The sequence below is a fragment of the Oncorhynchus keta genome, chromosome 18 (genome assembly GCF_023373465.1).
Source record: "Oncorhynchus keta strain PuntledgeMale-10-30-2019 chromosome 18, Oket_V2, whole genome shotgun sequence".
NCBI lineage: Eukaryota > Metazoa > Chordata > Actinopteri > Salmoniformes > Salmonidae > Oncorhynchus > Oncorhynchus keta.
In genome coordinates this window covers 49,708,808-49,736,784 of record NC_068438.1, presented here as the reverse complement: position 1 = coordinate 49,736,784, position 27,977 = coordinate 49,708,808, and the positions used below count along the sequence as shown (strand labels likewise).

The following is a 27,977-nucleotide window of genomic DNA, read 5'->3' as shown; positions in this document are numbered from 1 at the left end:
TGTGTTTTTAAGTCTCCATGACCCAGAGGTCCCTCCATTGATCTGTGTGTCCCTCCCATTGATTCACATACAGACTTCAGCTCAGCCAGATAATTACTGTAGACCTTGTCTCTTCTGCTGACGAAGGAGGAGGAGGGAAGCCCGCGAGGAGCGGTATAAGATGCCAGCCTAGGCAAGCTGTCTGACATCATCTTGTGTAAACCCACTGCCGTTGCCTTTTACATCCTCACTGAGGGAGGCTGAATGGAAGCGCTTGGCGAAGAGTCACCCTCCTCCTCCTCCTTTCCTCTCCCCCTCCCTCTATCCATCCTCACTGAGGGAGGCTGAATGGAAGAGTCACCCTCCTCCTCCTCCTCCTCCTCCTCCTCCTTTCCTCTCCCCCTCCCTCTATCCATCCTCACTGAGGGAGAGTCGCACTCCTCCTCCTCCTCCTTTCCTCTCCCCCTACCTCTATCCATCCTCACTGAGGGAGAGTCACCCTCCTCCTTTCCTCTCCCCCTCCCTCTATCCATCCTCACTGAGGGAGAGTCACCCTCCTCCTTTCCTCTCTCCCTCCCTCTATCCATCCTCACTGAGGGAGAGTCACCCTCCTCCTTTCCTCTCCCCCTCCCTCTATCCATCCTCACTGAGGGAGAGTCACCCTCCTCCTTTCCTCTCTCCCCCCCTCTATCCATCCTCACTGAGGGAGAGTCACCCTCCTCCTTTCCTCTCCCCCTCCCTCTATCCATCCTCACTGAGGGAGAGTCACCCTCCTCCTTTCCTCTCTCCCTCCCTCTATCCATCCTCACTGAGGGAGAGTCACCCTCCTCCTTTCCTCTCCCCCTACCTCTATCCATCCTCACTGAGGGAGAGTCACCCTCCTCCTTTCCTCTCCCCCTCCCTATATCCATCCTCACTGAGGGAGGCTGAATGGAAGAGTCGCACTCCTCCTCCTCCTCCTTTCCTCTCCTCCTCCCTATATCCATCCTCACTGAGGGAGGCTGAATGGAAGAGTCACACTCCTCCTCCTCCTCCTCCTCCTCCTCCTCCTCCTCCTCCTCCTCCTCCTCCTCCTCCTCCTCCCTCCTCCTCCTCCTCCTCCTTTCCTCTCCTCCTCCCTCTATCCATCCTCACTGAGGGAGAGTCACCCTCCTCCTTTCCTCTCCCCCTCCCTCTATCCATCCTCACTGAGGGAGGCTGAATGGAAAAGTCACCCTCCTCATCCTCCTTTCCTCTCCCCCTACCTCTATCCATCCTCACTGAGGGAGAGTCACCCTCCTCCTTTCCTCTCCCCCTACCTCTATCCATCCTCACTGAGGGAGAGTCACCCTCCTCCTTTCCTCTCCCCCTCCCTCTATCCATCCTCACTGAGGGAGAGTCACCCTCCTCCTTTCCTCTCCCTCTATCCATCCTCACTGAGGGAGAGTCACCCTCCTCCTTTCCTCTCCCCCTACCTCTATCCATCCTCACTGAGGGAGAGTCACCCTCCTCCTTTCCTCTCCCCCTACCTCTATCCATCCTCACTGAGGGAGAGTCACCCTCCTCCTTTCCTCTCCCCCTCCCTCTATCCATCCTCACTGAGGGAGAGTCACCCTCCTCCTTTCCTCTCCCCCTCCCTCTATCCATCCTCACTGAGGGAGAGTCACCCTCCTCCTTTCCTCTCCCCCTACCTCTATCCATCCTCACTGAGGGAGAGTCACCCTCCTCCTTTCCTCTCCCCCTACCTCTATCCATCCTCACTGAGGGAGAGTCACCCTCCTCCTTTCCTCTCCCCCTACCTCTATCCATCCTCACTGAGGGAGAGTCACCCTCCTCCTTTCCTCTCCCCTACCTCTATCCATCCTCACTGAGGAGAGTCACCCTCCTCCTTTCCTCTCCCCTCCCTCTATCCATCCTCACTGAGGGAGAGTCACCCTCCTTTCTTTCCTCTCCCCTACCTCTATCCATCCTCACTGAGGGAGAGTCACCCTCCTCCTTTCCTCTCCCCTACCTCTATCCATCCTCACTGAGGAGAGTCACCCTCCTCCTTTCCTCTCCCCTCCCTCTATCCATCCTCACTGAGGGAGAGTCACCCTCCTCCTTTCCTCTCCCCCTCCCTCTATCCATCCTCACTGAGGGAGAGTCACCCTCCTCCTTTCCTCTCCCCCTCCCTCTATCCATCCTCACTGAGGGAGAGTCACCCTCCTCCTTTCCTCTCCCCCTCCCTTTATCCATCCTCACTGAGGGAGGCTGAATGGAAGAGTCGCACTCCTCCTCCTCCTCCTTTCCTCTCCCCCTCCCTCTATCCATCCTCACTGAGGGAGGCTGAATGGAAGAGTCGCACTCCTCCTCCTCCTCCTTTCCTCTCCCCCTACCTCTATCCATCCTCACTGAGGGAGAGTCACCCTCCTCCTTTCCTCTCCCCCTACCTCTATCCATCCTCACTGAGGGAGAGTCACCCTCCTCCTTTCCTCTCCCCCTACCTCTATCCATCCTCACTGAGGGAGAGTCACCCTCCTCCTTTCCTCTCCCCCTACCTCTATCCATCCTCACTGAGGGAGAGTCACCCTCCTCCTTTCCTCTCCCCCTACCTCTATCCATCCTCACTGAGGGAGAGTCACCCTCCTCCTTTCCTCTCCCTCTATCCATCCTCACTGAGGGAGAGTCACCCTCCTCCTTTCCTCTCCCTCTATCCATCCTCACTGAGGGAGAGTCACCCTCCTCCTTTCCTCTCCCTCTTCCATCCTCACTGAGGGAGAGTCACCCTCCTCCTTTCCTCTCCCTCTATCCATCCTCACTGAGGGAGAGTCACCCTCCTCCTTTCCTCTCCCCCTCCCTCTATCCATCCTCACTGAGGAGAGTCACCCTCCTCCTTTCCTCTCCCCTACCTCTATCCATCCTCACTGAGGGAGAGTCACCCTCCTCCTTTCCTCTCCCCTCCCTCTATCCATCCTCACTGAGGGAGAGTCACCCTCCTCCTTTCCTCTCCCCTCCCTCTATCCATCCTCACTGAGGGAGAGTCACCCTCCTCCTTTCCTCTCCCCTACCTCTATCCATCCTCACTGAGGGAGAGTCACCCTCCTCCTTTCCTCTCCCCCTCCCTCTATCCATCCTCACTGAGGGAGAGTCACCCTCCTCCTTTCCTCTCCCCCTCCCTCTATCCATCCTCACTGAGGGAGGCTGAATGGAAGAGTCGCACTCCTCCTCCTCCTCCTTTCCTCTCCCCCTACCTCTATCCATCCTCACTGAGGGAGAGTCACCCTCCTCCTTTCCTCTCCCCCTACCTCTATCCATCCTCACTGAGGGAGAGTCACCCTTCTCCTCCTCCTCCTTTCCTCTCCCCCTCCCTCTATCCATCCTCACTGAGGGAGAGTCACCCTCCTCCTTTCCTCTCCCCCTCCCTCTATCCATCCTCACTGAGGGAGAGTCACCCTCCTCCTTTCCTCTCCCCCTCCCTCTATCCATCCTCACTGAGGGAGAGTCACCCTCCTCCTTTCCTCTCCCCCTACCTCTATCCATCCTCACTGAGGGAGAGTCACCCTCCTCCTTTCCTCTCCCCTCCCTCTATCCATCCTCACTGAGGGAGAGTCACCCTCCTCCTTTCCTCTCCCCTACCTCTATCCATCCTCACTGAGGGAGAGTCACCCTCCTCCTTTCCTCTCCCCTCCCTCTATCCATCCTCACTGAGGGAGAGTCACCCTCCTCCTTTCCTCTCCCCCTCCCTCTATCCATCCTCACTGAGGGAGAGTCACCCTTCTCCTCCTCCTCCTTTCCTCTCCCCCTCCCTCTATCCATCCTCACTGAGGAGAGTCACCCTCCTCCTTTCCTCTCCCCCTCCCTCTATCCATCCTCACTGAGGGAGAGTCACCCTCCTCCTTTCCTCTCCCCCTCCCTCTATCCATCCTCACTGAGGGAGAGTCACCCTCCTCCTTTCCTCTCCCCCTACCTCTATCCATCCTCACTGAGGGAGAGTCACCCTTCTCCTCCTCCTCCTTTCCTCTCCCCCTACCTCTATCCATCCTCACTGAGGGAGAGTCACCCTCCTCCTTTCCTCTCCCCCTACCTCTATCCATCCTCACTGAGGGAGAGTCACCCTCCTCCTTTCCTCTCCCCCTACCTCTATCCATCCTCACTGAGGGAGAGTCACCCTCCTCCTTTCCTCTCCCTCTATCCATCCTCACTGAGGGAGAGTCACCCTCCTCCTTTCCTCTCCCTCTATCCATCCTCACTGAGGGAGAGTCACCCTCCTCCTTTCCTCTCCCTCTATCCATCCTCACTGAGGGAGAGTCACCCTCCTCCTTTCCTCTCCCTCTATCCATCCTCACTGAGGGAGAGTCACCCTCCTCCTTTCCTCTCCCCCTCCCTCTATCCATCCTCACTGAGGGAGAGTCACCCTCCTCCTTTCCTCTCCCCCTACCTCTATCCATCCTCACTGAGGGAGAGTCACCCTCCTCCTTTCCTCTCCCCCTCCCTCTATCCATCCTCACTGAGGGAGAGTCACCCTCCTCCTTTCCTCTCCCCCTCCCTCTATCCATCCTCACTGAGGGAGAGTCACCCTCCTCCTTTCCTCTCCCCCTACCTCTATCCATCCTCACTGAGGGAGAGTCACCCTCCTCCTTTCCTCTCCCCCTCCCTCTATCCATCCTCACTGAGGGAGAGTCACCCTCCTCCTTTCCTCTCCCCCTCCCTCTATCCATCCTCACTGAGGGAGGCTGAATGGAAGAGTCGCACTCCTCCTCCTCCTCCTTTCCTCTCCCCCTACCTCTATCCATCCTCACTGAGGGAGAGTCACCCTCCTCCTTTCCTCTCCCCCTACCTCTATCCATCCTCACTGAGGGAGAGTCACCCTCCTCCTTTCCTCTCCCCCTACCTCTATCCATCCTCACTGAGGGAGAGTCACCCTTCTCCTCCTCCTCCTTTCCTCTCCCCCTCCCTCTATCCATCCTCACTGAGGGAGAGTCACCCTCCTCCTTTCCTCTCCCCCTCCCTCTATCCATCCTCACTGAGGGAGAGTCACCCTCCTCCTTTCCTCTCCCCTACCTCTATCCATCCTCACTGAGGGAGAGTCACCCTCCTCCTTTCCTCTCCCCTCCCTCTATCCATCCTCACTGAGGAGAGTCACCCTCCTCCTTTCCTCTCCCCTACCTCTATCCATCCTCACTGAGGGAGAGTCACCCTCCTCCTTTCCTCTCCCCTCCCTCTATCCATCCTCACTGAGGAGAGTCACCCTTCTCCTCCTACTTTCCTCTCCCCTCCCTCTATCCATCCTCACTGAGGGAGAGTCACCCTCCTCCTTTCCTCTCCCCCTACCTCTATCCATCCTCACTGAGGGAGAGTCACCCTTCTCCTTTCCTCTCCCCCTCCCTCTATCCATCCTCACTGAGGGAGAGTCACCCTCCTCCTTTCCTCTCCCCCTCCCTCTATCCATCCTCACTGAGGGAGGCTGAATGGAAAAGTCACCCTCCTCATCCTCCTTTCCTCTCCCCCTCCCTCTATCCATCCTCACTGAGGGAGAGTCACCCTCCTCCTTTCCTCTCCCCCTCCCTCTATCCATCCTCACTGAGGGAGAGTCACCCTCCTCCTTTCCTCTCCCCCTCCCTCTATCCACCCTCACTGAGGGAGAGTCACCCTTCTCCTCCTCCTTTCCTCTCCCCCTCCCTCTATCCATCCTCACTGAGGGAGAGTCACCCTTCTCCTCCTCCTTTCCTCTCCCCTACCTCTATCCATCCTCACTGAGGGAGAGTCACCCTCCTCCTTTCCTCTCCCCTCCCTCTATCCATCCTCACTGAGGAGAGTCACCCTCCTCCTTTCCTCTCCTCCTCCCTCTATCCATCCTCACTGAGGGAGAGTCACCCTCCTCCTTTCCTCTCCCCTACCTCTATCCACCCTCACTGAGGGAGAGTCACCCTCCTCCTTTCCTCTCCCCCTACCTCTATCCATCCTCACTGAGGGAGAGTCACCCTCCTCCTTTCCTCTCCCCCTACCTCTATCCATCCTCACTGAGGGAGAGTCACCCTCCTCCTTTCCTCTCCCCCTCCCTCTATCCATCCTCACTGAGGGAGAGTCACCCTCCTCCTTTCCTCTCCCCCTCCCTCTATCCACCCTCACTGAGGGAGAGTCACCCTTCTCCTCCTCCTTTCCTCTCCCCCTCCCTCTATCCATCCTCACTGAGGGAGAGTCACCCTTCTCCTCCTCCTTTCCTCTCCCCCTACCTCTATCCATCCTCACTGAGGGAGAGTCACCCTCCTCCTTTCCTCTCCCCCTCCCTCTATCCATCCTCACTGAGGGAGAGTCACCCTCCTCCTTTCCTCTCCTCCTCCCTCTATCCATCCTCACTGAGGGAGAGTCACCCTCCTCCTTTCCTCTCCCCCTCCCTCTATCCATCCTCACTGAGGGAGAGTCACCCTTCTCCTCCTCCTTTCCTCTCCCCCTACCTCTATCCATCCTCACTGAGGGAGAGTCACCCTCCTCCTTTCCTCTCCCCCTCCCTCTATCCATCCTCACTGAGGGAGAGTCACCCTCCTCCTTTCCTCTCCTCCTCCCTCTATCCATCCTCACTGAGGGAGAGTCACCCTCCTCCTTTCCTCTCCCCCTACCTCTATCCATCCTCACTGAGGGAGAGTCACCCTCCTCCTTTCCTCTCCCCCTACCTCTATCCATCCTCACTGAGGGAGGCAGATAGTAAAAGCCTTATCAAAAATTTTTGTATTCTTTTTTTTTTTAAATCTTTGCGAGCACTGTGGCTTAAAAAAACTGATTCAAGTCTTAGTTAATTCATGATTCCTCTTGAGATCAGAGACGGTTTCTGTGAAAACAAACAGCTTCCCCCAACACACAGAGAGAGAGAGAGAGAGAGAGAGAACGAGAACTACTACTCAGCTAGCCAGCCTCCAGAGAGATTCATTGATTTAAATACATTTGGAAGTAGTGCCAGGTAGTTGATGGAAAAATAGCTTCATTTTGTGGCAGAAACAACACTGTCCTTGTTTTGTCAGGGGTTATGTCAGTAGAATCAGCCTATGCACTGCTATATATTTCATTATGGGGTTACTTACTATTCACAACAGTCCAGGAGTCTATTAGTGGTTCATTTGTTTAAATTTGTGTAGCACTTGTCCTACAAATATGACATATTGTTCTCACCTACAGTACACTGGTTTCAAGAGGCAGAGTTGGGAAGGGGGGGGGACATTGTGTTCCTCCAATGGGGGGCGTAGCCAGACTAAATAACTTGTGTTCCTCCAATTGGGGGCGTAGCCAGACTACATAACTTGTGTTCCTCCAATGGGGGGCGTAGCCAGACTACATAACTTGTGTTCCTCCAATTGGGGGCGTAGCCAGACTAAATAACTTGTGTTCCTCCAATGGGGGGCGTAGCCAGACTACATAACTTGTGTTCCTCCAATGGGCGGTGTAGCCAGACTAAATAACTTGTGTTCCTCCAATGGGGGGCGTAGCCAGACTACATAACTTGTGTTCCTCCAATGGGGGGCGTAGCCAGACTACATAACTTGTGTTCCTCCAATGGGGGGTGTAGCCAGACTAAATAACTTGTGTTCCTCCAATGGGGGGTGTAGCCAGACTACATAACTTGTGTTCCTCCAATGGGGGTGTAGCCAGACTAAATAACTTGTGTTCCTCCAATTGTGGGCGTAGCCAGACTAAATAACTTGTGTTCCTCCAATGGGGGGCGTAGCCAGACTACATAACTTGTGTTCCTCCAATGGGGGGCGTAGCCATACTAAATAACTTGTGTTCCTCCAATGGGGGGCGTAGCCAGACTAAATAACTTGTGTTCCTCCAATGGGGGGTGTAGCCAGACTAAATAACTTGTGTTCCTCCAATGGGGGGTGTAGCCAGACTAAATAACTTGTGTTCCTCCAATGGGGGGTGTAGCCAGACTAAATAACTTGTGTTCCTCCAATGGGGGGTGTAGTCAGACTAAATAACTTGTGTTCCTCCAATGGGGCGCGTAGCCAGACTAAATAACTTGTGTTCCTCCAATGGGGGGCGTAGCCAGAATACATAACTTGTGTTCCTCCAATGGGGGGCGTAGCCAGACTAAATAACTTGTGTTCCTCCAATGGGGGGTGTATCCAGACTAAATAACTTGTGTTCCTCCATTGGGGGTGTAGCCAGACTAAATAACTTGTGTTCCTCCAATGGGGGGTGTAGCCAGACTAAATAACTTGTGTTCCTCCAATGGGGGGTGTAGCCAGACTAAATAACTTGTGTTCCTCCAATGGGGGGTGTAGCCAGACTAAATAACTTGTGTTCCTCCAATGGGGGGCGTAGCCAGACTAAATAACTTGTGTGCCTCCAATGGGGGGCGTAGCCAGACTAAATAACTTGTGTTCCTCCAATGGGGGGTGTAACCAGACTAAATAACGTGTGTTCCTCCAATGGGGGGCGTAGCCAGAATACATAGAACTTGTGTTCCTCCAATGGGGGGCGTAGCCAGAATACATAGAACTTGTGTTCCTCCAATGGGGCGTGTAGCCAGAATACATAGAACTTGTGTTCCTCCAATGGGGGGCATAGCCAGACTACATAGAACTTGTGTTCCTCCAATGGGGGGCGTAGCCAGAATACATAGAACTTGTGTTCCTCCAATGGGGGGTGTAGCCAGACTACATAGAACATTTGTTCCTCCAATGGGGGGCGTAGCCAGAATACATAGAACTTTTGTTCCTCCAATGGGGGGCGTAGCCAGAATACATAGAACTTGTGTTCCTCCAATGGGGGGCGTAGCCAAAATACATAGAACTTGTCTTCCTCCAATGGGGGGCGAAAGCAGACTACATAGAACTTGTGTTAGGTCTACCTCATCCTGACCACTGTAGATGACTGTAGGTCTACCTCATCCTGACCACTGCTATTGCTGACTGTAGGTCTACCTCATCCTGACCACTGTAGATGACCTCTTCCTGACCACTGTAGATGACTGTAGGTCTACCTCATCCTGACCACTGCTATTGCTGACTGTAGGTCTACCTCATCCTGACCACTGCTATTGCTGACTGTAGGTCTACCTCATCCTGACCACTGCTATTGCTGACTGTAGGTCTACCTCATCCTGACCACTGTAGATGACTGTAGGTCTACCTCATCCTGACCACTGTAGATGACTGTAGGTCTACCTCATCCTAACCACTGTAGATGGCTGTAGTCTACCTCATCCTGACCACTGTAGATGACTGTAGGTCTACCTCATCCTGACCACTGTAGATGACTGTAGTCTACCTCATCCTGACCACTGTAGATGACTGTAGGTCTACCTCATCCTGACCACTGTAGATGACTGTAGGTCTACCTCATCCTGACCACTGTAGATGACTGTAGTCTACCTCATCCTGACCACTGTATATGACTGTAGGTCTACCTCATCCTGACCATTGTAGATGACTGTAGTCTACCTCATCCTGACCACTGTAGATGACTGTAGGTCTACCTCATCCTGACCACTGTAGATGACTGTAGTCTACCTCATCCTGACCACTGTAGATGACTGTAGTCTACCTCATCCTGACCACTGTAGATGACTGTAGGTCTACCTCATCCTGACCACTGTAGATGACTGTAGGTCTACCTCATCCTGACCACTGTAGATGACTGTAGGTCTACCTCATCCTGACCACTAGATGACTGTAGGTCTACCTCATCCTGACCACTGTAGATGACTGTAGGTCTACCTCATCCTGACCACTGTAGATGACTGTAGTCTACCTCATCCTGACCACTGTAGATGACTGTAGGTCTACCTCATCCTGACCACTGTAGATGACTGTAGGTCTACCTCATCCTGACCACTGTAGATGACTGTAGGTCTACCTCATCCTGACCACTAGATGACTGTAGGTCTACCTCATCCTGACCACTAGATGACTGTAGGTCTACCTCATCCTGACCACTAGATGACTGTAGGTCTACCTCATCCTGACCACTGTAGATGACTGTAGGTCTAGCTCATCCAAACAACCAAAGGCTCAATTGGAAGTACATGCTGTAATCCAGGGAGAATTTAACAAGCGTGTAGCTGAGTATGTAGTAGATTATTGGGATACTAGTGTTGGTGTATGTGCCTAACTACCACAACACTGACGTTGTTTACATTGATTGAGTTGCGAGTAATGGGCTATATATATATATATTTATATATATATTTATTTTATTTATTTTAAATTGAGTAACGGCCCCAACACTGGTCATAAATAGCTTTCAGCCAGCTAGAATAGGAGCCGCAAATGATGTTTTATTTGTGCAGTGTTGTGAGAATCCATCATGTGTGACTGTGGAGATAGGTGTGTTAGACCTGTGTAATGGAGAGGGGTGATTACCATAGTGATTAATGAATGCAGACCGGACTCCGTCTGGAAGGACTTACACTGTGTGTAAGTTTCACTGTTCGTCTACATCTGTTGTTTACCAAGCACGTGACATAACATTTTGAATTGATTTGTGTGTTGTGTGGCTGTGCTTGTTTTGGTTTTTATATATATATATTATTGAAAGTGGACAGACTGACACTGATACACACCAACAGAGTTGTAAATTGATGTGTCGCATTAATAAAAAGCCAAAGACTGTCTTTCCCCAGAGACAGGGACTCAGGGACTTCATCTGGCTATCCAGCATCTCTACTTCGCTTTAATTAGGAAGCAGAATAACAGGAGAGGAGGAGATTAGCAGCGGTTCATTTATACACTTAATGAAGCACATCTCGTTTTGAAAGTGTTTATCAATGCATGGGTGTTTATCTTTCTCTGCCATCTCACACACACACACACACACACACACATAACACACACACACACACATAACACACACACACACACATAACACACACACACATAACACACACACACCACACACCCACACACACACATAACACACACACACACCCACTGCCGCCCCATGTCACCTGCACAGATTAACAGGCAGACCACGTCAGGTCCTGAGTTCTCTTGCACCATCTCGTGTGTGTGTGTGTGTGTGTGTTATGTGTGTGTGTGTGTGTGTGTTATGTGTGTGTGTGTGTGTGTGTGTGTGTGTGTGTGTGTGTGTGTGTGTGTGTGTGTGTGTGTTATGTGTGTGTGTGTGTGTGTGTGTGTGTTATGTGTGTGTGTGTGTGTGTGTGTGTGTGTTATGTGTGTGTGTGTGTGTGTGTGTGTGTGTGTGTGTGTGTGTTATGTGTGTGTGTGTGTGTTATGTGTGTGTGTGTGTGAGATAAGGAATGTGTTTCCTACACATGTCGACTGCCTCCCTTACTGCCTCAGGGGCCCAGTTCCCTTCCCAGGTTGGTGACTGGGTAGCTGTGCCATGACTGTCTATTCTATTGTATCACAGCACAATCCTCTGACACACACACAAACCACAAACCTCTTGCGTATACTATATTCTGTGATATAATATTCACAGCCACATTCATACAATACATTCTGTGGTTTATAACAGGTTCAATCCAAAGTCAAGTAGCCACCAGCTAGAAGCTGTTATTTACAGTACAGTACAGGAAGCACAAAGACGAGGGCTTGAGGTCCCAAAAGGCACCCTATTCCATATGGGCCCTGGTCTAACGTGATGCACTATGCAGGGACTAGGGTGTCGTTTTGGACTCATACAAGTCTTCATATTATAGGACTGTAGAGCTGCTATTCTGCTAAATGGCATATATTATTGTATTATTCACAGTAAACCAGATGGGACTGTAGAGCTGCTATTCACAGTAAAACATATAGGACTGTAGAGCTGCTATTCACAGTAAACCAGATGGGACTGTAGAGCTGCTATTCACAGTAAAACATATAGGACTGTAGAGCTGCTATTCACAGTAAAACAGATAGGACTGCAGAGCTGCTATTCACAGTAAAACAGGACTGTAGAGCTGCTATTCACAGGAAAACATATAGGACTGTAGAGCTGCTATTCACAGGAAAACAGATAGGACTGTAGAGCTGCTATTCACAGTAAAACATATAGGACTGTAGAGCTGCTATTCACAGTAAAACAGATAGGACTGTAGAGCTGCTATTCACAGTAAAACAGATAGGACTGTAGAGCTGCTATTCACAGGAAAACATATAGGACTGTAGAGCTGCTATTCACAGTAAAACAGATAGGACTGTAGAGCTGCTATTCACAGGAAAACAGATAGGACTGTAGAGCTGCTATTCACAGGAAAACAGAGGACTGTAGAGCTGCTATTCACAGTAAAACAGATAGGACTGTAGAGCTGCTATTCACAGTAAAACAGATAGGACTGTAGAGCTGCTATTCACAGGAAAACAGATAGGACTGTAGAGCTGCTATTCACAGGAAAACAGATAGGACTGTAGAGCTGCTATTCACAGTAAAACAGATAGGACTGTAGAGCTGCTATTCACAGTAAAACAGATAGGACTGTAGAGCTGCTATTCACAGGAAAACATATAGGACTGTAGAGCTGCTATTCACAGTAAAACAGATAGGACTGTAGAGCTGCTATTCACAGGAAAACAGATAGGACTGTAGAGCTGCTATTCACAGGAAAACAGATAGGACTGTAAGAGCTGCTATTCACAGGAAAACAGATAGGACTGTAGAGCTGCTATTCACAGTAAAACAGATAGGACTGTAGAGCTGCTATTCACAGTAAAACAGATAGGACTGTAGAGCTGCTATTCACAGTAAAACATATTAACACTTTACTATTTAATGTTACCTTATTGCTGCTCAAATTTCTGCAATAATGACAGTTGGTTTTGAAATGGTACTATGTTAGCTTTCTGCACGACAGTCCTCTGCACAGAACAGTCCTCTCTGCACAACAGTCCTCTCTGCACAACAGTCCTCTCTGCACAACAGTCCTCTGTACTCACCTCGATGGCGTAGCAGTAAGTCGTCCTGTCGTATCGTGTCCCCTGTATATATTGTTTCTTTTTCGTTTTACATATTTTTCTTCGCATGTCTTTAAAAACATTTTGCTAAACCTAAGCTTCCAAATACTCTCCTGCAACCCGCCTCACCCAATGTAGCTACTTTAGATAAAGTAATTATATTTACTTCGGAACCGGAACCCCTCAACTGAAGCTAGCCAGCTAACCACCAGCTATGCTAGCGGTCTTCAGCTAACCGGTCATCAACTAACCTTTAGCTCGGAAAGCTCTCGCCAGTTCGAACAACGCAACGCTAACCAGAGCATAACGGACCTATTTATTTTTTATCCCCGGATTCCCACCGCAAACGGAACATTTTTCAGCTGGATCTTCACAACTAGCTATCGAGCTAAACCCGCAACCCCGGATGATTACTCCACCCACTTAGCTTGAAGCTAGCCCGGCCAGATTACCTGTGCTCACCACCGTAGCATACTCCTGGGCTACAATACCCGGGCCCACGACCGGTCTATCGATGTCACCGCATGAAGAGGAATAAACAGACTCACCCCATCGCGACGTCCCCCAAAGGCTAACTCTCTAGCCCTTGCTATCTCCTTGCTTGCTAATTCGGCCTGCTAACTGCCAGCTTGTTTAGCCCAGGTCCGCTAACTGCTACCTTGTTTACCCCGGCCTGCTAACTGTTAGCTTGTTATCACAGGCCTGCTAAACGTCTGCATCGCCGCGTCCCAAACACTCACTGGATCCATATTTACTTTCTCTCTTTCCAATTTTTTTATTTGTTTATACCTTCCGGAAACCTGCCTCACCCAATGTGATACGGAATCGCTATTATTTTTAATTTTTAGAACACACTCAAGAACCTCCAGAAGCTAACTAGCTACAAGTTATTTAGTCATTGTTACTTTTTTAACCTGGATAACACTCGCCAGTCCAGCCCCCCTGCCCCATCCACCGCTGCCCCCTGGACACTGATCACTTGGCTACATAGCTGATGCACGCTGGACTGTCCATTAATCACGGTACTCCATTCTGCTTGTTTGTTTTATCTGTCGGCCCCGTTGCCTAGTCAACGCCATTTTACCTGCTGTTGTTGTGCTAGCTGATTAGCTGTTGTCTCACCTACTGTTTTAGCTAGCTTTCCCAATTCAACACCTGTGATTACTGTATGCCTCGCTGTAGGTCTCTCTCAAATGTCAATATGCCTTGTATACTGTTGCTCAGGTTAGTTATCATTGTTTTAGTTCACAATGGAGCCCCTAGTTCCACTCCTCATACCCCTGATACCTCCTTTGTCCCACCTCCCACACATGCGGTGACCTCACCCATTACAACCAGCATGTCCAGAGATACAACCTCTCTCATCATCACCCAGTGCCTGGGCTTACCTCCGCTGTACCCGCACCCCACCATACCCCTGTCTGCGCATTATGCCCTGAATATATTCTACCATGCCCAGAAACCTGCTCCTCTTATCCTCCGCCCCCAACGCTCTAGGCGACCAGTTTTGATAGCCTTTAGCCGCACCCTCATACTACTCCTTCTCTGTTCCGCGGGTGATGTGGAGGTAAACCCAGGCCCTGCATGTCCCCAGGCACCCTCATTTGTTGACTTCTGTGATCGAAAAAGCCTTGGTTTCATGCATGTCAACATCAGAAGCCTCCTCCCTAAGTTTGTTTTACTCACTGCTTTAGCACACTCTGCTAACCCTGATGTCCTTGCCGTGTCTGAATCCTGGCTCAGGAAGGCCCCAAAAATTCAGAGATTTCCATACCCAACTATGACATCTTCCGTGAAGATAGAACTGCCAAAGGGGGAGGAGTTGCAGTCTACTGCAGAGAGCCTGCAAAGTAATGTCATACTTTCCAGGTCCATAACCAAACAGTTCGAACTACTAATTTTGAAAATTACTCTCTCCAGAAATAAGTCTCTCACTGTTGCCGCCTGCTACCAACCCCCCTCAGCTCCCAGCTGTGCCCTGGACACCATTTGTGAATTGATTGCCCCCCATCTAGCTTCAGAGTTTGTTCTGTTAGGTGACCTAAACTGTGATATGCTTAACACTCCGGCAGTCCTACTATCTAAGCTAGATGTCCTCAATCTCACACAAATCATCAAGGAACCCACCAGGTACAACCCTAACTCTGTAAGCAAGGGCACCCTCATAGACTTCATCCTGACCAACTGGCCCTCCAAATACACCTCCGCTGTCTTCAACCAGGATCTCAGCGATCACTGCCTCATTGCCGGTATCCGCTACGGAGCCGCAGTCAAACGACCACCCCTCATCACTGTCAAACGCTCCCTAAAACACTTCTGTGAGCAGGCCTTTCTAATCGACCTGGCCCGGGTATCCTGGAAGGACATTGACCACATCCCGTCAGTTGAGGATGCCTGGTCATTCTTTAAAAGTAACTTCCTCACCATTTTAGATAAGCATGCTCCGTTCAAAAAATGCAGAACTAAGAACAGATACAGCCCTTGGTTCACTCCAGACCTGACTGTCCTCGACCAGCACAAAAACATCCTGTGGTGGACTGGAATAGCATCGAATAGTCCCCGCGATATGCAACTGTTCAGGGAAGTCAGGAACCAATACACGCAGTCAGTCAGGAAAGCTAAGGCCAGCTTCTTCAGGCAGAAGTTTGCATCCTGTAGCTCCAACTCCAAAAAGTTCTGGGACACTGTGAAGTCCATGGAGAACAAGAGCACCTCCTCCCAGCTGCCCACTGCTCTGAGGCTTGGTATGACGGTCACCACCGATAAATCCATGATTATCGAAAACTTCAATCATTTCTCAAAGGCTGGCCATGCCTTCCGCCTGGCTACTCCAACCTCGGACAACAGCCCCCCGCAGCTCCTTGCCCAAGCCTCTCCAGGTTCTCCTTTACCCAAATCCAGATAGCAGATGTTCTGAAAGAGCTGCAAAACCTGGACCCGTATAAATCAGCTGGGCTTGACAATCTGGACCCTCTATTTCTGAAACTATCCGCCGCCATTGTCGCAACCCCTATTACCAGCCTGTTCAACCTCTTTCATATCGTCTGAGATCCCCAAGGATTGGAAAGCTGCCGCAGTCATCCCCCTCTTCAAAGGGGGAGACACCCTGGACCCAAACTGTTACAGACCTATATCCATCCTGCCCTGCCTATCTAAGGTCTTCGAAAGCCAAGTCAACAAACAGGTCACTGACCATCTCGAATCCCACCGTACCTTCTCCGCTGTGCAATCTGGTTTCCGAGCCGGTCACGGGTGCACCTCCGCCACCCTCAAGGTACTAAACGATATCATAACCGCCATCGATAAAAGACAGTACTGTGCAGCCGTCTTCATCGATCTTGCCAAGACTTTCGACTCTGTCAATCACCATATTCTTATCGGCAGACTCAGTAGCCTCGGTTTTTCGGATGACTGCCTTGGCCTCCAACTGCTCTTAAACACTAGTAAAACCAAATGCATGCTTTTCAACCGATCGCTGCCTCCACCCGCATGCCCGACTAGCATCACCACCCTGGATGGTTCCGACCTTGAATATGTGGACATCTATAAGTACCTAGGTGTCTGGCTAGACTGCAAACTCTCCTTCCAGACTCATATCAAACATCTCCAATCGAAAATCAAATCAAGAGTCTGCTTTCTATTCCGCAACAAAGCCTCCTTCACTCACGCCGCCAAGCTTACCCTAGTAAAACTGACTATCCTACCGATCCTCGACTTCGGCGACGTCATCTACAAAATTGCTTCCAACACTCTACTCAGCAAACTGGATGCAGTTTATCACAGTGCCATCCGTTTTGTCACTAAAGCAACTTATACAACCCACCACTGCGACTTGTATGCTCTAGTCGGCTGGCCCTCGCTACATATTCGTCGCCAGACCCACTGGCTCCAGGTCATCTACAAGTCCATGCTAGGTAAAGCTCCGCCTTATCTCAGTTCACTGGTCACGATGGCAACACCCATCCGTAGCACGCGCTCCAGCAGGTGTATCTCACTGATCATCCCTAAAGCCAACACCTCATTCGGCCGCCTTTCGTTCCAGTACTCTGCTGCCTGTGACTGGAACGAATTGCAAAAATCGCTGAAGTTGGAGACTTATCTCCCTCACCAACTTCAAACATCAGCTATCTGAGCAGCTAACCGATCGCTGCAGCTGTACATAGTCTATTGGTAAATAGCCCACCCATTTTCACCTACCTCATCCCCACACTGTTTTTATTTATTTACTTTTCTGCTCTTTTGCACACCAATATCTCTACCTGTACATGACCATCTGATCATTTATCACTCCAGTGTTAATCTGCAAAATTGTAATTATTCGCCTACCTCCTCATGCATTTTGCACACAATGTATATAGACTCCCCTTTTTTTCTACTGTATTATTGACTTGTTAATTGTTTACTCCATGTGTAACTCTGTGTTGTCTGTTCACACTGCTATGCTTTATCTTGGCCAGGTCGCAGTTGCAAATGAGAAATTGTTCTCAACTAGCCTACCTGGTTAAATAAAGGTGAAATAAAAATGTTAAACACAACAGTCCTCTGTGTACACCAGTCCTCTGTGTACACAACAGTCCTCTGTGTACACAACAGTCTTCTGTGTACACAACAGTCTTCTGTGTACACCAGTCCTCTGTGTACACCAGTCCTCTGTGTACACAACAGTCCTCTGTGTACACCAGTCCTCTGTGTACACCAGTCCTCTGTGTACACAACAGTCCTCTGTGTACACAACAGTCCTCTGTGTACACAACAGTCCTCTGTGTACACCAGTCCTCTGTGTACACCAGTCCTCTGTGTACACAACAGTCCTCTGTGTACACAACAGTCCTCTGTGTACACAACAGTCCTCTGTGTACACAACAGTCCTCTCTGTACACAACAGTCCTCTCTGTACACAACAGTCCTCTCTGTACACAACAGTCCTCTCTGTACACAACAGTCCTCTCTGTACACAACAGTCCTCTCTGTACACAACAGTCCTCTCTGCACACAACAGTCCTCTGTGCACACAACAGTCCTCTGTGCACACAACAGTCCTCTGTGTACACAACAGTCCTCTGTGTACACAACAGTCCTCTGTGTACAACAGTCCTCTGTACACAACAGTCCTCTCTGTACACAACAGTCCTCTCTGTACACAACAGTCCTCTCTGTACACAACAGTCCTCTCTGCACACAACAGTCCTCTCTGCACACAACAGTCCTCTCTGCACACAACAGTCCTCTGTGCGCACGACAGTCCTCTGTGTACACAACAGTCCTCTCTGTACAACAGTCCTCTCTGTACACAACAGTCCTCTCTGTACACAACAGTCCTCTCTGTACAACAGTCCTCTCTGTACACAACAGTCCTCTCTGTACACAACAGTCCTCTCTGCACGACAGTCCTCTCTGCACGACAGTCCTCTCTGTACACAACAGTCCTCTCTGCACGACAGTCCTCTCTGTACACAACAGTCCTCTCTGCACACAACAGTCCTCTCTGTGGAGTAGGTTGTACAGAGAGGACTGTTGAATATATAGAGAATATACTGAGCTTCTTCCTTTTGATTGGCATTTGTTGAATGTTTCTGTTTCTGTCCTGTTTCTGTGCAGTTTGGGAGGATTGTTATTAGTGTAGAGATGGCGTGACAGGGAAAGACAATTGTGTGTGCGTGTGTGCGCGTGTGTGTGCGTGTGTGTGTGTGTGTGTGTGTGTGGTTGGCAGTATTATTTCGTACCTTCTGTAACAGGTAGCTAATGTATTTCATTAGAACTGCCTGTCCATTCCCCACAGGCAAGACCACCACTCTCTCCTGCTCTCTCTTTTTTTACCCCCCCCGCCCCTATATTCTCTCTCCTCTCTCTCTTTCTTCTCTTCCATCTTTACTGAATAAACAACTAGATTCAGTTATATGTTCATGCCTTTTCCCTCCTCCTCCTCCTCTTGTCAACATGTTTATTTCCTTCCTGGAATTCAATTATGGCAACGGTTGTTTTATGATGTTGTCTTGCCGTCGGATGACGGATTCATTATCTCATCACTCTGGCTGACAGACAGGCTGCCTGGTCGCCTGGCGTTGCTGTTGTTCCATACAGTTACACAGGCTTTCATTGATTCAGACACGCCATTCCACTCTGTTTCTAACCCTGTCTAGTCTCTACCTCCGTCCTGTTGTTTCTTCTCCTCCTCCTCTCTGTCTCCTCTTCTCCTCCTCCTCCTCTCCCTCCCTCTCTCCTCCTCCTCCTCTCCCTCCCTCGCTCCTCCTCCTCCTCTCCCTCTGTCTCCTCTCTTCCTCATCTCCTCTCCTCCTCGTCTCCTCTCCTCCTGTCTCCCCTCTCCACCCCTCTCCTCTTCTCCTCATCTCCCTCTGTTGTTTCTCCTCTCTCTTTCCTCTCTCCTCTCCCTCTATCTCCTCTTCTGTCTCTCCTCCTCCTCTCCCTCTGTATCTGTCCTCTCTCTTTCCTCTCTCCTCTCCCTCTATCTCCTCTTCTGTCTCTCCTCCTCCTCTCCCTCTGTATCTGTCCTCTCTCTTTCCTCTCTCCTCTCCCTCTATCTCCTCTTCTGTCTCTCCTCCTCCTCTCCCTCTGTATCTGTCCTCTCTCTTTCCTCTCTCCTCTCCCTCTATCTCCTCTTCTGTCTCTCCTCCTCCTCTCCCTCTGTATCTGTCCTCTCCTTCTCCTCCTCCTCTCCCTCTCCTCCTCTCCCTGTCTCTCCTCTTCTCCACCTTGCCCTGTCTCACCTCTCCTCCCCTCTCCCTCTGTGTCTGTCCTCTCCTCCTCCTTCTCTCTCCCTGTCTCTCCTCTTCTCCACCTTGCCTCGTCTTGCCTCTCCTCCTCCTGCTTTCCCTCTGTGTCTGTCCTCTCCTCCTCCTCTCCCCTCCCCTCCTCCTCCTCTCTCTCATTGTATGTCCTCTCCTCCTCTCCTCCTCCTCCTCCTCCTCCTCCTCTGTGTATGTCCTCTCTTCCTCCCTCTACCTACTCTGAAACAGGAAGTTACTCATGAAAATGGATTTAGATGATGATCTCCATCAATGAGTTTCTGTTGCTGTGTCAAACAATGGTACCCTATTCCCTATTTGGTGCACTACTTTTTACCCCTTCCCATATGGTTCGCTCTGTGTAGGGAGTAGGGCGCCATTTGGAACGTAGTCTCCTCTTTCTTTCCTCGGAATCATCTGAAAGTTTCAAACTGTTTCTAACTCTCCATTATGAACAAATGGTATAAATATCCCGCTGAATTAATTCTGCATAACTTACATCGGGAGCAGGAAAACTCTGAGGCTGCAATGAAAGCTCAGGGAGTTGGTTTGTGCAGTAGCTCCCCCCGACTGTCTTTTATGGAGATAATAGATTCCTTTTGGTTCAGCAGCTTTGATGTGGTTTCTGCATGAAAGAGGGCATCATTCTGGGGATGCTGGTGAGGGCACGTTAAGGGAGGACAACTTGTGAGAGTTTTGTCTTAGTTTGTCATCAAGACTGTTGTTCAACGTTAAATTGTGTTACCTTGATAAAAAAGGTGGGCCGCGGTGGCCTCGGGCCCCCTGTGAACTTTGTGTTGTTTTGAAATTAAATAAAAAAATGTAATTAACTTCAGATTAGAGTATACAGCAGTAGTATTTAATAGTGGATTAAACGTTGATTAATTATGTGTCTCTATTGAAAAATATACTTTTTTTCTTGGGTGAATATAGATGGAATCCATTTTTTACATATGTATTTAATGATGATTCCTTCAAATAGATACAAACTAATTATATTGGTTTATGAGAGGGTAAATGGTGGTTAAATCCCCCTGCTGTCGATGTCCTCGCCTCCGCGGATATCTAATTAGCATAATACAAATATCCCCATAAAAAAATCTGTCAGTTTACGCTCGAGAGATCTGGGTTTTTTGTGTTGCATTGGACGTGTCCTCAATCCACTGTCGCACTTCCTCATCTGAGGGGTAAAAGTGTCAGAGATAGAGTGGTGTTTTGTCAGACCATGAGGCATCCCAAGAATCGGTCTTACAAAATCGTCTGTAGCGATCCTAAACGATTATGACCTCTCTATGGAAAGGTGAGACTCTCACGAACATGTACATTTCTGTTGGTTTTACTCTAGGACGCCCTCACAAGACTCATCGGAAGGTCCCTCGGTACCAGTTACATTTTTTTTTTTTAAATGGAAGTATAGTATATGGAAACTGTTAAGTGCCAAAACTGAGGGGTTAAATACATGTAGTTCTTATATCTCTAAGATATGGGACAGACACTTCAGAACAAACTTCATTTAGAAATGTTTTTAGGGGGACTATCTGTGTAGTGAAACTGCATTTGTATGGGTTAATAGCAGTAAAGGCCAAATACAATTTTTCATCAAATAATTGTTTTATAACATTTTTGGGGGGATATTTCAAGTGTTCAGATTGCAAAATGATCCTTGGTATGACCTTCTTAAAGCAATTCATTGAATAGACCCCCTCCCCCGGTTTAGAAAACTACGCAGTATTTCATTTTTTTTTCTGTATTATTTCTTACATTGTAAGCCCAGGAAATCTTAAGCGTTATTACATACAGTTATTACATACAGTTATTACATACAGTTATTACATACAGTTATTACATACAGTTATTACATACAGCCGAGAATAAGTAATAAGTATTGGAAATAAAGGGATGAAAATTTCCCATCATTTCAACCAGGAATACAACTTTCCCGAAGCGAATCCTTTGTTCGGACCTCCACCCTGGATCTGATTCCAGAGGCCGACCCAAAACAACATCCCGCAGAAGAGGTAGACGGAGCAGCCTCCTGGTCAGACTTTGAAGGTGTGCACACCACCCACCGCTTCCGAGTATTACTCGCCAATGTCCAGTCTCTTGACAACAAAGTGGACGAAGTTAGGGCAAGGGTTGCCTTCCAGAGAGACGTCAGAGATTGTAGCATCCTCCGCTTTATGGAAACATGGCTCTCTCGGGATGTGTTGTCCGAGTTTGCTGTCCCCACATGCTTCAAGATGGCCACCATTGTTCCCATACCAAACGGTCAAAGATAACTGAACTAAAGGACTCCACATAGCACTCACTTCTGTCATCATGAAGTGCTTTGAGAGACTAGTCAAGGATCATATCACCTCTACCTTACCTGACACCCTAGACCCACTTCAGTTTGCTTACCGCCCCAATAGATCCACAGACGATGTGATCGCCATCACACTACACACTGCCCTATCCCATCTGGACAAGAGGAATACCTATGTAAGAATGTTGTTCATTGACTACAGCTCAGCATTCAACACTATAGTACCCTCCGAGCTCATCATCAAGCTTAAGCCCCTGGGTCTCCACCCCCTCCCTATGTAATTGTGTCCTGGACTTTCTGACGGGCCGCCACCAGGTGGTGAAGGCAGGAAACAACATCTCCACTTCGCTGATCCTCAACACTGGGGCACCACAAGGGTGTGTGCTCAGCCCTCTCTCCTCTCCTGTACTTCCTGTTCACCCATGACTGCGTGGCCACACACGCCTCAATCACCAAGTTTGCAGACGACACAACAGTAGTGTGCTTGATTACCAACAACGACGAGACGGCCTACAGGGAGGAGGTGAGGGGCACTCGGAATGTGGTGTCAGGAAAACAACCTCTCACTCAACGTCCACCAAACAAAGGAGATGATCGTGGACTTCAGGAAACAGCAGAGGGAGCACCGCCCTACCCACATTGACGGAACAGTAGTGGAGAAGGTAGAAAGTGTTAAGTTCCTCGGTATACACATCACAGACAAACTGAATTGGTCCACCCACACAGACAACGTGGTGAAGAAGGCGCAACAGCACCTCTTCAACTTCAGGAGGCTGAAGAAATTTGGCTTGTCACCCAAAACCCTCACAAACTTTTACAGATGCACAATTGAAAGCATCCTGTTGGGCTGTATCACCGCCTGGTACGGCAACTGCACCGCCATCAACCGCAAGGCTCTCCAGAGGGTGGTGCGGTCTGCCCAACAGAGCACCGGGGGCAAACTACCTGCCCTCCATGACACCTACACCATCCGATGTCACAGGAAGGCCAAAAAGATCATCAAGGACAACAACCACCCGAGCCACTGCCTGTTCACCCCTCTACCATCCAAAAGGCGAGGCCAGTACAGGTGCATCAAAGCGGGGACCTAGAGACTGAAAATACAGCTTCTATCTCAAGGCCATTAGACTGTTAAACAGCCATCACTAACATAGGGACACTGTTGCCTACATACAGACTCAATCATTAGCCACTTTAATAAAGGTATCAGTAGTCACTTTAAATAATGCCATTTTAATCATGTTTACATATCTTACATTACTCATCTCGTGTATATACTGTAATTTATACCATCTATTGCATCTTGCCTATGCCGCTCAGTCATCACTCATCCATATATTTATATGCACATATTCTTATTCCATCCCTTTACACTTGTGTGTATCAGGTAGTTGTTGTGGTATTGTTAGATTCCTTGTTAGATATTACTGCAACAGTCGGAACTAGAAGCACAAGCATTTCGCTACACTCACATTAACATCTGCTAACCATGTGTATGTGACCAATAACATTTGGTTTGATTTGACAGGGCTGTTTAGTGCCATAAATAATGGGTTACGTACGGAGTGGGTTACGTACGGAGTGGGTTACGTACGGAGTGGGTTACGTACGTAGTGGGTTACGTACGGAGTGGGTTACGTACGGAGTGGGTTACGTACGGAGTGGGTTACGTACGGAGTGGGTTACGTACGGAGTGGGTTACGTACGGAGTGGGTTACGTACGTAGTGGGTTACGTACGTAGTGGGTTACGTACGGAGTGGGTTACGTACGGAGTGGGTTGACGGGTGGGTTACGGGTGGGGAGTGGGTTACGACGTAGTGGGTTACGTAGTGGGTTACGTAGTGGGTTACGTACGGAGTGGGTTACGTACGGGTGGGTTGCGTACGGGTGGGTACGTGCGGGTGGGTTACGTGCGGAGTGGGTTACGTACGGAGTGGGTTACGTACGGAGTGGGTTACGTACGGAGTGGGTTACGTACGGAGTGGGTTACGTACGGAGTGGGTTACGTACGGAGTGGGTTACGTACGGAGTGGGTTACGTACGGAGTGGGTTACGTACGGAGTGGGTTACGTACGGAGTGGGTTACGTACGGAGTGGGTTACGTACGGAGTGGGTTACGTACGGAGTGGGTTACGTACGGAGTGGGTTACGTACGGAGTGGGTTACGTACGGAGTGGGTTACGTACGGAGTGGGTTACGTACGGAGTGGGTTACGTACGGAGTGGGTTACGTACGGAGTGGGTTACGTACGGAGTGGGTTACGTACGGAGTGGGTTACGTACGGAGTGGGTTACGTACGGAGTGGGTTACGTACGGAGTGGGTTACGGAGAAGAAACTACTAAGTGTTTCCTGATCTGTCTTATGTCTCTGATATTCAGACCCCCTTGACTTTTTTTTTCCACATTTTGTTACGTTACAGACTTATTTTAAAATTAAATTGTTTTTTTTTCTCCCCTCATCAATCGATACACTAACCCATAATAACAAAACAAAAACATGTTTTTAGGAAATGTTTGCAAATGCGTTAAAAATATAAAAAAAAGCAGGTGAAATTTGCATAAGTATTGAGACCCTTTACTCAGTACTTTGTTGAAGCACCTTTTGGCAGCGATTACAGCCTTGAGTCTTCTTGGGTATAACACTACTAGCTTGGCACACCTGTATTTGGGGAGTTTCTCCCATTCTTCTCTGCAGATCCTCTCAAGCTCTGTCAGGTTCGTTGGGGAGCGTCACTGCACAGCTGTTTTCAGTCCTCTCGAGATGTTCAACCGGTTTCAAGACGATCTGACTGGGCCACTCAAGGACATTGAGATACTTGTCCCGAAGCCACTCCTGCGTTGTCTTGGCTGTGTGCTTAGGGTTCTTGTCCTGTTGGAAGGTGAACCTTTGGCCCAGTTTGAGGTCCTGAGTGCTCTGGAGTAGGTTTTCTTCAACAATCTCTGTGTACTTTGCTCTGTTCATCTTTCCCTCGACCCTGACTAATCTCCCAGTCCCTGCCACTGAAGAATATCCCCACAGCATGATGCTGCCACCACCATGCTTCACCGTAGGGATTGTTTCAGGTTTCCTCCAGATGTGACGCTTGGCATTCAGGCCAAAGAGTTCAATCTTGTTTCTCATGGTCTGAGAGTCCTTTAGATGCCTTTTGGCAAACTCCAAGCGGGCTGTCATGTGCCTTTTACTGAAGATTGGCTTCCGTCTGTCCATTACGATAAAGGCCTGATTGGTCGAGTGCTGCAGAGGTGATTGTCCTTCTGGAAGGTTCTCCCATCTTCACAGGGGAACTCTGGAGCTTTGTCAGAGTACCATCGGGTTCTTGGTCACCTTCCTAACCAAGGCTCTTCTCCCCCGATTGCTCAGTTTGACCGGGTAAGAGTCTTTGTGGTTCCAAACGTCTTCCATTTAAGAATGATGGAGGCCACCGTGTTCAATGCTGCAGAAGTTTTGGGGGTTCACTCCCCCCCCTCGACACAATCCTGTCTCAGAGCTCTACAGACAATTCCATCTACCTCATGGCTTGGTTTTTGCTCTGACATGTACTGTCAACTGTGGGACCTTATTTAGACAGGTTTGTGTCTTTCCAAATCATGTCCAGTCGATTGAATTTGCCACAGGTGGACTCCAATCAAGTTGTAGAAACATCTCAAGGATGATCAATGGAAACAGGATGCACCTGAGCTCAATTTCACATCTCATTGCAAAGGGTCTGAATACTTACGTAAATACGGTGTTTTGTTTGTGGGTTTTTTTGCAAACATTTCTAAAAACCTGTTTTCACTTGGTCGTTATGGGGTTTTGTGTGTAGATTGATGAGGTAAAATATATAATTTAATCCATTTTAGAATAAAGACGTAATGTAACATGATGCAGAAAAAGTCAAAAGTCAAGTCAAAGGGTCTGAATACTTATGTAAATAAGTCAAGGGGTCTGAATACTTATGTAAATAAGTCAAAGGGTCTGAATACTTATGTAAATAAGTCAAGGGGTCTGAATACTTATGTAAATAAGTCAAGGGGTCTGAATACTTATGTAAATAAGTCAAGGGGTCTGAATACTTATGTAAATAAGTCAAGGGGTCTGAATACTTATTTAAATAAGTCAAGGGGTCTGAATACTTATGTAAATAAGTCAAAGGGTCTGAATACTTATGTAAATAAGTCAAGGGGTCTGAATACTTATGTAAATAAGTCAAGGGGTCTGAATACTTATGTAAATAAGTCAAGGGGTCTGAATACTTATGTAAATAAGTCAAGGGGTCTGAATACTTATGTAAATAAGTCAAGGGGGTCTGAATATTTGTAAATAAGTCAAGGGGTCTGAATACTTATGTAAATAAGTCAAGGGGTCTGAATACTTATGTAAATAAGTCAAGGGGTCTGAATACTTATGTAAATAAGTCAAGGGGTCTGAATACTTATGTAAATAAGTCAAGGGGTCTGAATACTTATGTAAATAAGTCAAGGGGTCTGAATACTTATGTAAATAATTCAAGGGGTCTGAATACTTATGTAAATAAGTCAAGGGGTCTGACTACTTATGTAAATAAGTCAAGGGGTCTGACTACTTATTTAAATAAGTCAAGGGGTCTGACTAATTTAAATAAGTCAAGGGGTCTGAATACTTATTTAAATAAGTCAAGGGGTCTGAATACTTATGTAAATAAGTCAAGGGGTCTGAATACTTATGTAAATAAGTCAAGGGGTCTGAATACTTATGTAAATAAGTCAAAGGGTCTGAATACTTATGTAAATAAGTCAAGGGGTCTGAATACTTATGTAAATAAGTCAAGGGGTCTGAATACTTATGTAAATAATTCAAGGGGTCTGAATACTTATGTAAATAAGTCAAGGGGTCTGAATACTTATGTAAATAAGTCAAGGGGTCTGAATACTTATGTAAATAAGTCAAGGGGTCTGAATACTTATGTAAATAAGTCAAAGGGTCTGAATACTTATGTAAATAAGTCAAGGGGTCTGAATACTTATGTAAATAAGTCAAGGGGTCTGAATACTTATGCAAATAAGTCAAGGGGTCTGACTACTTATTTAAATAAGTCAAGGGGTCTGAATACTTATGTAAATAAGTCAAAGGGTCTGAATACTTATGTAAATAAGTCAAGGGGTCTGAATACTTATGTAAATAAGTCAAGGGGTCTGAATACTTATGTAAATAAGTCAAGGGGTCTGAATACTTATGCAAATAAGTCAAGGGGTCTGACTACTTATTTAAATAAGTCAAGGGGTCTGAATACTTATTTAAATAAGTCAAGGGGTCTGAATACTTATGTAAATAAGTCAAGGGGTCTGACTACTTATTTAAATAAGTCAAGGGGTCTGACTACTTATTTAAATAAGTCAAGGGGTCTGAATACTTATGTAAATAAGTCAAGGGGTCTGAATACTTATGTAAATAAGTCAAGGGGTCTGAATACTTATGTAAATAAGTCAAGGGGTCTGAATACTTATGCAAATAAGTCAAGGGGTCTGAATACTTATGCAAATAAGTCAAGGGGTCTGAATACTTATTTAAATAAGTCAAGGGGTCTGAATACTTATGTAAATAAGTCAAAGGGTCTGAATACTTATGTAAATAAGTCAAGGGGTCTGAATACTTATGTAAATAAGTCAAGGGGTCTGAATACTTATGTAAATAAGTCAAGGGGTCTGAATACTTATGTAAATAAGTCAAGGGGTCTGAATACTTATGCAAATAAGTCAAGGGGTCTGACTACTTATTTAAATAAGTCAAGGGGTCTGAATACTTATTTAAATAAGTCAAGGGGTCTGAATACTTATGTAAATAAGTCAAAGGGTCTGAATACTTATGTAAATAAGTCAAGGGGTCTGAATACTTATGTAAATAAGTCAAGGGGTCTGAATACTTATGTAAATAAGTCAAGGGGTCTGAATACTTATGTAAATAAGTCAAGGGGTCTGAATACTTATGTAAATAAGTCAAGGGGTCTGAATACTTATGTAAATAAGTCAAGGGGTCTGAATACTTATGTAAATAAGTCAAGGGGTCTGAATACTTTCCGAATGCACTTCAGAACAAACTTCCTTTAGATTATTTGGTGGACTCTCTGCAGTAAGGA

The 27,977-nt window shown here is 48.0% G+C and overlaps 1 protein-coding gene and 1 long non-coding RNA gene across 6 annotated transcripts in view; one reads left to right on the top strand and one right to left on the bottom strand.

Moving 5' to 3' along the window:
• gbe1b (glucan (1,4-alpha-), branching enzyme 1b) overlaps positions 1-27,977 on the top strand; it is a 401,340-nt gene that overhangs the window by 277,190 nt on the left and 96,173 nt on the right. The window lies entirely within an intron of this gene.
• LOC127908893 (uncharacterized) lies at positions 3,025-5,336 on the bottom strand. Of its 5 annotated transcripts, none has more exons than XR_008068942.1 (3): positions 5,269-5,336; positions 3,905-3,967; positions 3,025-3,059 (listed from the first exon to the last, which is right to left on the bottom strand). It is a non-coding gene; the product is annotated as an uncharacterized LOC127908893 (long non-coding RNA). The 5 variants fall into 5 exon arrangements; XR_008068941.1 differs by lacking the exon at positions 3,025-3,059 and adding an exon at positions 3,079-3,113; XR_008068940.1 differs by lacking the exon at positions 3,025-3,059 and adding an exon at positions 3,325-3,359.